Genomic DNA, 10,598 nt, shown 5'->3' with positions numbered 1-10,598 from the left:
GAATTTTTAGGAAAGCCTTGGGTTCAAATCCCGATCCTGCAACTTAATGACTGTGTAGCCTTGAATGAGTTACCTAAAACACTACCCTTATGACCTCATGCAAATTGAAAACAGGTGACCGTCTGGGCAGATAAAATCTCAAGGAGGCTGTAGGCCTCGTTTTTGAACTCCTACTCACCCTCGTGACTGAGTACCCCCTGCAGTCAGCAATCCACACAACTATATGCAGTGGCTCTATTACTTCAAATCTCTGCAATTTCATTTCCTCTTTGTATATTGAAGGAAATGAGAGTATCTACCTCGTGGAGCTGCTTTGAGGATTAAATTGCTATAGAACACAAAGTGTTTAGTGTAGCGCTTGGCAGATTTTAAACATGCTGCAAATGTTGACCATTATTCTAGTATTTTCATACATCTAAATCTCCCATATTTGGGGACAGAGTTCAGCAAACTATGTTCCACAGGCCAAATATAGCTCACCACCTGTTTTTGTTCAGCCTGAAAGGTAAGAATTGTTTTCATATTTTTAAATGGTTGGAGAAAAAAAGAAAAATATCTTTTATGACACATGAAAATTACATGAAATGCAAATGTAATTGTCCATAAGTGAAGTTTTATTAGAACACAGCTACTCTCTCAGCCATGTGAGTACTGTCTGCAGCTGCCTTCACAGGGCAGCAGCGGAGGAGAAAAGGAGCACCAGGGTGGGGGGTGTGGCCCCGGGTGAGGGGGTGTGGCCCCTGCAGCCCCAAATATTTTCTAACTGGCCCTTTGCAGGAAAGGTTTGCGGACCCCTGTTTTAAGGTGTTTTCTAACTAGCTGTAGGATGTGCTTCAGTCTTTCCTAAGGATGAGAATAAAATAAAAATGATTTTTGAAATTCTTGAGCGCCAGTGAACAACAAGCTGTTGAAAGGAGGTATTCTTATTCTTTCCAAGTATTCTGTAGGATCTTTCAAAACACTGTCACCTCTTCTCACGGGTGATGGCAATGTGCTCAACATTAATTCTCCTTCTAATATACAAAGATTGCGGCCGCGCAGTGAGGCAGCGGAGCCAGAGCCAACACATGCCCGCAGAGGCCGCCCTAAGTGTTACTACATGTTAAACAGGTTCAGTTCGGAAACATTTTATATGGACAGGGGCCAAGAAGTCTTTGGCTGTCACATGATGGAAAAATATATACAACCAGAGCAAAAAGTGCAGTTCGTTTTTGAGATGTTTCATCCGTTCAATGCCCCAAATCCAGGTATTTGGAAACATCTGGGTAATTGATTACATTTTTCACTTTTCATCTGGATTTGGCAGCCAGTCTCCTTTGGCTAATGAGAACAGCCAAGTACGAGCTGTATTTGAAAGACTACCACAGGAGAAAACCCACTTTCTCCTCAGCTTTCCCAAGATAAGCTCCCTGGTTCTACTCCTTCCTTTTCGGTACAGGCACCGTTTTCTCCATTTCCCCTACTGTTTCTCACCTCCTTCCTTTATCACTTTTTCACCTTGACTATTTTCTCAAGCACACTTTCTATGGTAAAGATTTTAAAGTGTGTCTTCTTCTTTCCAATTTCCTTTATCCCAAGAAGTAAAATAATTGGCTTCATAATAATTGAAATTTTCAACTAAAACCCAGCGTCCAAGCTTCTGGTGGTGTAAATGGCTTCCCAACTCTGGGAGGCTGCTGACTATCAGTTGACCAGACTGCATCCTTGGCAGGATTCGAGGGAAAGATCACGGGTACAGCCTTTGATTTACCTATTCATGCTTTTTCTATTATCTTCAATGGATTTTTAACAATCTGTTCAGTGTTATAAATGTATGTAAAGCCCCTGTGATATGATGCAGACTTCTCTGGGCCACTTATTTACAATTATGGCAATTACACCCTTTCCTTGACTTCAGCTATTTCGGGAGGCATGGTTATGGTCCACACTGGCCCACAGTCCTCTGTTGTAATAACATGGGCCTTGCCAAGACAAACTCACTCCTCTCTCCCTGCTCCCCTAAATTCCTGACTGATGCTCTGCCTTTATGGAGTCTTGCTGTGAACACAGCGTTTAATCCACGGTGCTCCTGTCAGGATGTCTTTCGCACATTCCCACTGAGGACTTTTTCTCCTCCAAACGGCACTGCCGCCACAGCTGCAGCCCCCAAACGTGTAAACGGGCACACCAGCTGCAACACTGTGGCTTGTATTGTGCAGGTCCTAAGCTGTTGGCTCAAGAGTTTAAAAGAAAGAGTTTCATAAAGAAAAGAAAAAAATATCTTGATTTAAAAATAAGTATTGCATGATTCCCGGAGGCAGTGGGCTATGTTATGTTCATATAAACCCTTGGTCTCCTTTTTGCTTAAAGATCACTATAAAAATTACCTTGCTCCTGAAATCCTTTATAAATAAAGAAGAAAAATATATGCTTCCAGTACTATGTTGGTCAGCCTAATTTTGATGCCAGCCGAGGTCACAGAATTATTAAAGACAAAATCCTAGAAGAATGTCAGTAATGATGATGAAATAGCAACCCATATGGTTGTATGACAGGAAAATCATGCCAGACCAACTTAACTTGCAGGTAAAACTACATTACAAAGGATAGTACAACAAAAATATTTCTGTAGCTAAATTATCTTAATGGTGGGCAGTGGGGGAGGCATCAACCAGGATGACAGTGATTTTTTTTTTACGTTTACTGTTGTTCTATTACAGTTGTCCGAACGTAATTTTTACTTAAGTTAAAAATAATTCTATATAACAAACTATTTTATGTGATACAGACTTTCTCAGGTCTTTGCCAGAAAGCTTAGACAACACTTTGTCTTTTCCCTGTGTCAGAAAAAAGTAAAGAAAAAGAGCCACAATCATTTCAGCTCTAGTCCTGAGGCGCCTGCTAAGGAGACATCACTGGCAACAGCCCTCCCCACAGACACGGTCAGCGCCCGACCACACCGCTCGGCAGGGATGCAGCCCTCAGAGCCAGGAGGACGCGGAGGACACGGCACTCCGTTCCTTCCTCATTTCAAGCTTACTGCTCTCTCCCCTGCTGATTCACCAACGGACCCGGGAAGCAGTTATGTTTGCTCCTAAAACCTCTGCTAAGAAAGGAATTTCTGCAGGTTCATTGATTTCTATAAATTAATGAGATCTTTCCTGTCCCCTTCTCACAACCCTCAGATAAACTTCCCATCCCACTCAGTATAAAACCCCAAATTGTTTTCTAGGAGGGTCTACAGAGCCTGCACATCCAGCCCAGCTCTCCCCGAGGACCTCAGACCCTGCCTTTCCCCACCCCTCGTCTGCTCTGCACCAGCCACACTGGCCTGTGTTCAAGGTCATCCTGCCAAAGGGTGTCTGCACCTGCTCTTTCCTGGGAGAGAGTTCCACCATGTCCTCCCATGGCTCACGCACATCACTCAGGTGTCTGCTTAAGGTCAAACCACCAAAGACCTTCCCTGACCCCTCTGTGGTGGGCAGAATAATGGCCCCAATAGATGCCCACATTCTTAATTTCTGAAACCCATGAATATATTATCTTACATGGCAAATAAAGACCCTCAAGTTGTAAGGTAAGAATCTTGAGACAGCCCTGGCTGGTGTGGCTCAGTGGATTGACTGCCAGCCTGTGAACCGAAAGGTCACTGGTTCAATTCCCAATGACACATGCCTGGGTTGCAGGCCCAGTCCCCAGTTGGGGGCGTGTGAGAGGCAACTGATCTATGTATCTCTTACACACCGATGTTTCTCTCCCTCTCTTTTTCCCTCCCTTCCCCTCTCAATAAATAAAATCTGTTTTTTAAAAAAGAATCTTCAGGTGGAAAATTTTCCTGTGTTATCTGGATAGGCCCAGTGTAATCACAGGGAACCTTATTAGAGGGCAAGCATTGATATTACACTGGCCCTCATACATGACGGCAAGGAGAAACCAAAAAAAAAGGTAGACTACTCCAGACTGGTAGGTGGCAGGATTAATAAGCAAAGGAACTTAACTTATTCTCAACTTACAGATGAGACTTACCTTAGCGAGACAAGTGCATCTCCACATCCACCCACCAGAATCTGAAAAGTGTGCATAGATACCTTATCTGGGTTCAGTCAGTATATCCTCCAAAGGGTCTCAACAACACACAGCTTTCTCAAGGCTGCATCCTTGCAAACAGCTCTTGCTGTCAGAACAGTGGGTGGAACACACATTCCAAAGACAAGGGGAGGGTCGAGGAGCCCCAGATTGCCCAGGTCCATCTCACGGGTCACCCAACAGCCACATCCTCTTCCAAGAGGAAGAGTCACAGAGAAGTTTGAAGATATTAAGCTGCTGGTTTTGAATGTGGAGGAAGGGGTCGCAACCCAAGGAATACAGCAACACCTAGGAGCTGGAGAAAGCCAATAAAGAGATTCTCCTCTAGAGCCTCGAGAAGGAACCTAGACTGCTGACACTGGTTTTAGCCAAGTAAGACTCATTTTAGCCTTTACACCTCCAGAACAGTAAGATAACAAATGGAGTTGCTTTCTCCACTAGGTTTACAGTAATACATTACAGCAGCAATAGGAAACATGTAACTTACATATACACCCCATGTAAAATGACTTCTCCCTACTTTCCACTGAGTCACTTCCAACCCCTTACTCTGATTTTTCTTCATAGCACTTACCACTGTTGAAAATTATAGCACTTTCCCATCTGTTTGCTTATCCGTCTCCTGCAATAGCGTGTAAACTTCCTGAGACTTTGCTTTGTTCACCTTGAGATCCTGCATAACTACAAGATTACTTGGAGAGAGCAGACACCCAATGGATCTTTGTTGAATGAATGAATGAATGAGTGAATGGATGGACAAATGAGTAAATTAATATGTATTAAAACCAGACATCACCGAAACATAATTTGGATGCTTATGCAGCTATGTGTTATGTGTACAGAGGGCAAAATGGAAAAGAAGAAATAGTAAGTAGTAGGGGTGATGATGGCAATAGTAATCATAGAATTATAGAATTTGACCTATTTCTGTGATGAAGCAATAGCCCTGATTGATAATAGTTAAAATGAATCAATATTTCAAGAAGGCTATTGATTAGACTACATATGAAAATGTCCTCTATATGTAAGATCAGAATTGCTCTCGACTACATTGTCACTGTCACTTAGCTGACACCCCGAAATGCAAAGTCCCGCCCAAAGGGCGGTTATCAATAGTTCAGTGATAATACAGGGCTGCATGCTTTGAAGAATTCCCCCAAATGATATGACTGAAGAAGTCAATCTGCTTGTGATCAAACTGTAAAGAAAAAGTAATCCCAGAAAAATTTAGGTCAGTATTTAAACCCTCAATTTGTAAACTAAAAAGATGGTTCCATATGGGAAAAAAGAATAAATTAAAAGGAAACTGAAATGTTGAGAATTTAATTGGCATCAAAAACAGACCTTAAAAGAGTTAGGAGCCCAATGAGTGCATGGAATCTCCGCCGACATTTGTTTCCTGTGTGATGATTTATTTATTTAACTGCATCATTCTATGTACATGTGGCTGTGATAGTGAGATTTGCCTGCTTTGATAAAATATTTCAATTTCATCACAATTAGATTTATTGCAATTTTCCCTTCTCACCGATTTTTGTTCACTGTTATCTGTTTAGATATTTAAATTTTGTTTTGCCCACCCCCAGTGCCTTAGGTGCCTGGGGCGCCAGCCTGGGATTCTCACACAGAAACGTGCAGGCCTTCCCAGCTCTGGCCCAGTCAGGCGTGTATCACAGAACGACCGCGGGACATTTCTAACCTGCCTACAATCCGTGGGATGCTATACAGAGCCTGAGGTTTTAGTCTAAGACAATAGTGCCCCACTTATTATGCCTAACCTCATTCATTTGATGGGATAATCCATTTTTTCTCTCCAAAGTGCTGCATAACATTTATTTATGTGTCCTAATTAAAATGAATTCCAACAAATTTTGTTGGAAGCAGCAAGCATGAAGCTTTTCTGGAGATCAGCAAAATCAGATCTGGTGATCACTTTTCTGAGGAGACCGTCATTTTTCCGTTCTTAATGAGCATGCTCAAGAGGAAAGAACAATGGGATCCTCCACTCAAGGACCTTTTTCCTTTAAGAATTAAAGGGCAACTTTGCATTTTTTTAAAGATTTTATTTATTTGTTTGTTTGTTTGTTTATAAAGAGAGGGAACAGGAGGGAGAAAGAGATGGAGAAAAACATGAGTGTGAGAGCAACATTGATCAGTTACCCCTTGCATGCACCCTGATCAGGGACCAAACTCACAACCCTGGCATGTGCCCTGACCTCGAGTCAAACCGGTGACCTTTCACCTTGCTGAACGATGCTCAATGAACCGAGCCATAGCAGTCAGGGCAGAACTTTATACTCTCATCTGCAATGTTGGATGCTAATGGAAATTACAGTTTTTCTGTTTTGCTTGTGCTAAGGAATTTTGTCTTTCATAAAGTACCAAGGCATTATAGTCGTTTTTCTATCATTATTCTCAAAACCTTGGGGGGAATCTCCAGTTAATGAATGTATTTTTATAAACTCCTTTAGTTTTTTTGTTCATCTATTACTTAAAACTTCTGCTTACTCATCTTGGAGGTCCCTACCATCTACAGAATCCATTCGTCATTATTTCACAAATATTTGTCCTCTCTTACGTTAGTCACTTTTCTATTTTATCTTATTTTCCATGTCCATGTCTCCCTTCCATAAGCAGTCATTTTGATATGTTTAATGTGTAACTTTTTGTTTGCATTTTTCAAAATAGTGCTGTTCTTCATGCATGTATTTTTAGTTTTTTTTTTTTAAATGGCACCGTAGGCTCTGTCTGGGTAGCTCAGTTGGTTGAAGCATCGTCCCAGTATGCCAAGGTGGCAGGTTCCCTCCACAGTCAAGCACATACAGCCATCAACCAATGATCAAGTGGAACAACAAGTCAATGTTTCTCTCTTTCTCTCTATTTGTCTCTCAAAAATCAATTAAAATGGCATTGTTTTATGTATCTAATTTTTTCATACCGCTTTCACTCAGTACTATGTTTTAGATATGATTATATTGCATGTAGTCAGTCTGTTATTTCTAATTCTTGTATATGAATGGTGGATTTTTTTTCTAGTTGTTAGGTATGAAGGGTTGAAAAAAAAACTCATCTTTCCTATTTCCACAGAGCTTACATTCTAGTTGGGAATGCAGACTTTAAACAAATAACCTCATGTAGTATGGTAAAATGTTCACCATTCATTTTTTTCAACAAATATTTATCAAGTGCCTTCCATATGCTACACATGATGTTCAGCCCTGGGGATAAAACAGAGAATGACACAAGAAATACCTGCCCTCCTGAAGCTTGCGTTCCAGAGGATCAGGCAAGTCTTCTAGATCACGGCAAGCATTTAAGTCCAATGGCAAATGACTAACTAGTTTTCTACAACAGAATGATATGGTGAAGTTTCTATCTTTATTCCAGATGCGGTAGGAATAATGGATTTGAGGGCAGCAAAATGGGATTTGGGAAAACCAGGCATCAGGTTGGCACAGTGAAACAGCTGAAAAACGAGAGTGGCTTTGGGTGGGATGGTGGTGGTAGAACAGAAGGGAGAGAGGGACCTGATGCATGCTGTAGGGAGAACAGACGGAATTTGTGGATGGACTAATCACAAGAGATAAGGAGGAATCCCTGGCTTTCTAATCTGAAAACTGAGCTGGAGAAGACTAAGCATGACTCAAATTTAGGGAGAAAAGCAAAGTCTTGCTTAGGCCATGATGCTTTTGTGACTTCTAAATGGAAGTATGAAGCAGGACATTTAGTATGTAAATCTGATTTCCAGAGAAGAGCTGCAGACTGAAGATGCACATGCAGGAGTTGTGGCATATGGATGGTCTTTAAAACCATGGGGATGAATAAGAACGTAGACAGAGGCACAAAGGGGGTGCTCATGACAAAGCCCACATGAATCCCACGTTTAGAGACTGGGTGGTGAAGAAAGTCAGCAGCAAATGGAAATGGAGTCCCCAGGAAGAACCCGCAGTGTTTGAGCCACGTGGAGGTCTAAGCGCTTCCCTAACTAATGCCTTTAGCCAAAGCTGTGTTTGTGGAGATACGGGAAACGACACTCACATAGCACGGGATAAAGAGAAAGTGCGAGGAAGGAAGCAGAGATGGTGTGTGCAGACAAATCCTCAGTGAATAGGAGGATGAAGGGGGGGGGGGGGTGGACTAAAGCAGGGCGATATTGGGAAGGGAATTTTGGATTTTTTAAGACAATACCTTTTTCACTGGGTGCGAGTAGAGTGTGATTAAAACCTGATATGTGGGTGCAAACGGTTAACAGGACAGTAGAACGTTCCTGGGAGGCAGGAGATGGAGCCTCCAGGAGTGGGCAGTCTGGCTCCTGTCGAGAGGACGAGCAGCTCCCCTTGGGTAGCACCCACTCCACACCTTCCTCTGAAGTGAGTTCACTGACAAAACGAGATAAGAGGAGGAGCTGGTGCCACAGCTCCACTCTACTGGGTTTCACAGTGAGCAGGAGGAACGGGGCCGACCTCCTTGGAAAGCAATCTGTGCAAAGGTCATTCTCGAAGAAACCAGGGCTCCAAACAAAAAAGATATCTGTAGAACTTGGCAGAGAATCTGATTTTTTATCATCACAGGGCAATCTGGATTGGAAGAAGGCTGTTTGGTGGAGGAAAATTACTCTCTTCCGTCTGGGAAGAGACCAAAACAGGCTTTGACAGAAACCCAGAGAAATCTTTCCGTTTATCAAAGAGCTGAACGCTCCTTCCTTTTTCCAGCTTAAGGAGACATATAGAGCAAAAGGTAGCTTTCCCAGGAGAAACAAAAATCAGGAATATCAAAACAAGCAGGGGAAACGATAAACCCAGTGGGCAGTGACCAGAAGACACACGGATGCCTTTCAGTATTCAGTTGTGCACAGGCCCAGGTGGGCCTCCCTCTGAGGCCTTATCTGAGAGTCTGAGGGGACCTATAATGAATGTGCTGCCCAGACCTAGGAAAAGGCCGTGCAGGTTAAGCAGTATTTAGTGCTAGCTAAGATAGGTGCAAACATAGCCAAACACATTTACTTCTTTAAATCTTAGGCTAAAGAGTGCAGATGTTTCATTTTCCCAGTCATAGTAGTTATAGTCTTTTGGTACTTTCTCAGCTAATTTCTTATACATAGCAATAAATGTATTGAATCACATCCTATGCTTTATTCTTCGGATCTTTATGCCATTAAGAAATGCAAGTAGTCGACTTGGGGGCAGACACGTGGTCAACAGAATAGCCCAGAGGAGACAACCCATCTCTGCAGAGTTAGCCTCTCAACCCCAAGCTTATGAAATGCGTCTCGGGTAGTAAGTGGAGGGGTAGTGGGTTACCCTGCAGAGCAGGCTAACTGGCTGCCGCTGACACAGCGGACGGACTTCGGGCAAGTTATTAAACTCCCCAAGTTATTTCATGAGTCAAGTACCCACACCTACTCAGAAATTTTTAAGGATTATCCTAGTTTTTAAATCCCTTGATATGATGTATTAACCAGGATTAGCTTAGTACCTATGACAGAAGAAGACCTCAGACTGATTTAAGTAAAAAGAAAGATTTATTGGTTCATATAACTGCAAAGCTATTGGCAGCCCAGATAGTTCCTTTTGAGAAGTGGACACAGGGACACCTGAGTGAGCATGTGGCTTGGCAAGCTATGGAAACCTTTTTTTTGGGGGGGTGGGGGGACACACAAAACATGTCCTCCCTCTAGGCAGATATGGCCTTGCTCCCAGATGTGCAAAATGGGTTTCAGCCCCCATTTCTCCCTTTGGCTGAGAGCCCTCTTCAATGTATAAGTCGCCGTACTCTGTATACTGGCCCTAAATCTGAGTAGGCCGACATCAAGCCCAGCTGGATCTAGGGACTCAAATACTGTCACCAGAACTGACTGTCACTCTTCCGTCCTGGCTCTGCTTGCCTTTTGTTGAATTCATGTGTGTGTGTGTGTGTGTGTGTGTGTGTGAGAGAGAGAGAGAGAGAGAGAGACAGAAAGGGAGAGAGGAAGAGAGATACCACACTGGGTCACATGCTTACCTCTTGGATCTCAGGGTGACCTGGGAGGGTCCTATTGAATGGGATGGAATGAGAGAGCAGAGCAACTCAGAATGCTATTCCCAGAGAAAGGGAAGTATTCACCTGATCTGGAAAAAACAATCCTTGTCCTTTTATGGACCTCTGTAGTTTTCAATCAGTTCACCAAGTAGTCTTAGAAATAACTGAGTAGAACTCTCCACGCCCAAGTTTTTATATCAGCAACAAACATGAAATGATACTAAGCCAATGCCACCACCAATCCTGTGGCAAATGCGGTGTATCTGTACATTGCTGGGCCACTGTTAATAATCATTTGAAATGTTACTGAGCAACTTTTATCCATAGGAGTAAAAATTGCTTGATCATGTGGTCCTGAGTAATACCCCTGAGAACTGGTTCTAGAGAACTAACTCAAATATTTTTCTGATTTAAGACAACCATGCCATGAAAATCTTTATTCAGCATTATCTATAATAACAAGTTGGAAATAGCCTAGACATCAACCACAAGGGAACGGATAAATTGTAATATAA

This window comes from Sturnira hondurensis, unplaced genomic scaffold (genome assembly GCF_014824575.4).
Source record: "Sturnira hondurensis isolate 20B ecotype Veracruz unplaced genomic scaffold, ASM1482457v3 Scaffold0021354, whole genome shotgun sequence".
In the NCBI taxonomy this organism is placed as follows: domain Eukaryota; kingdom Metazoa; phylum Chordata; class Mammalia; order Chiroptera; family Phyllostomidae; genus Sturnira; species Sturnira hondurensis.
The sequence above is the reverse complement of the archived record's forward strand: the minus strand, read 5'-3'. Positions refer to the sequence as shown.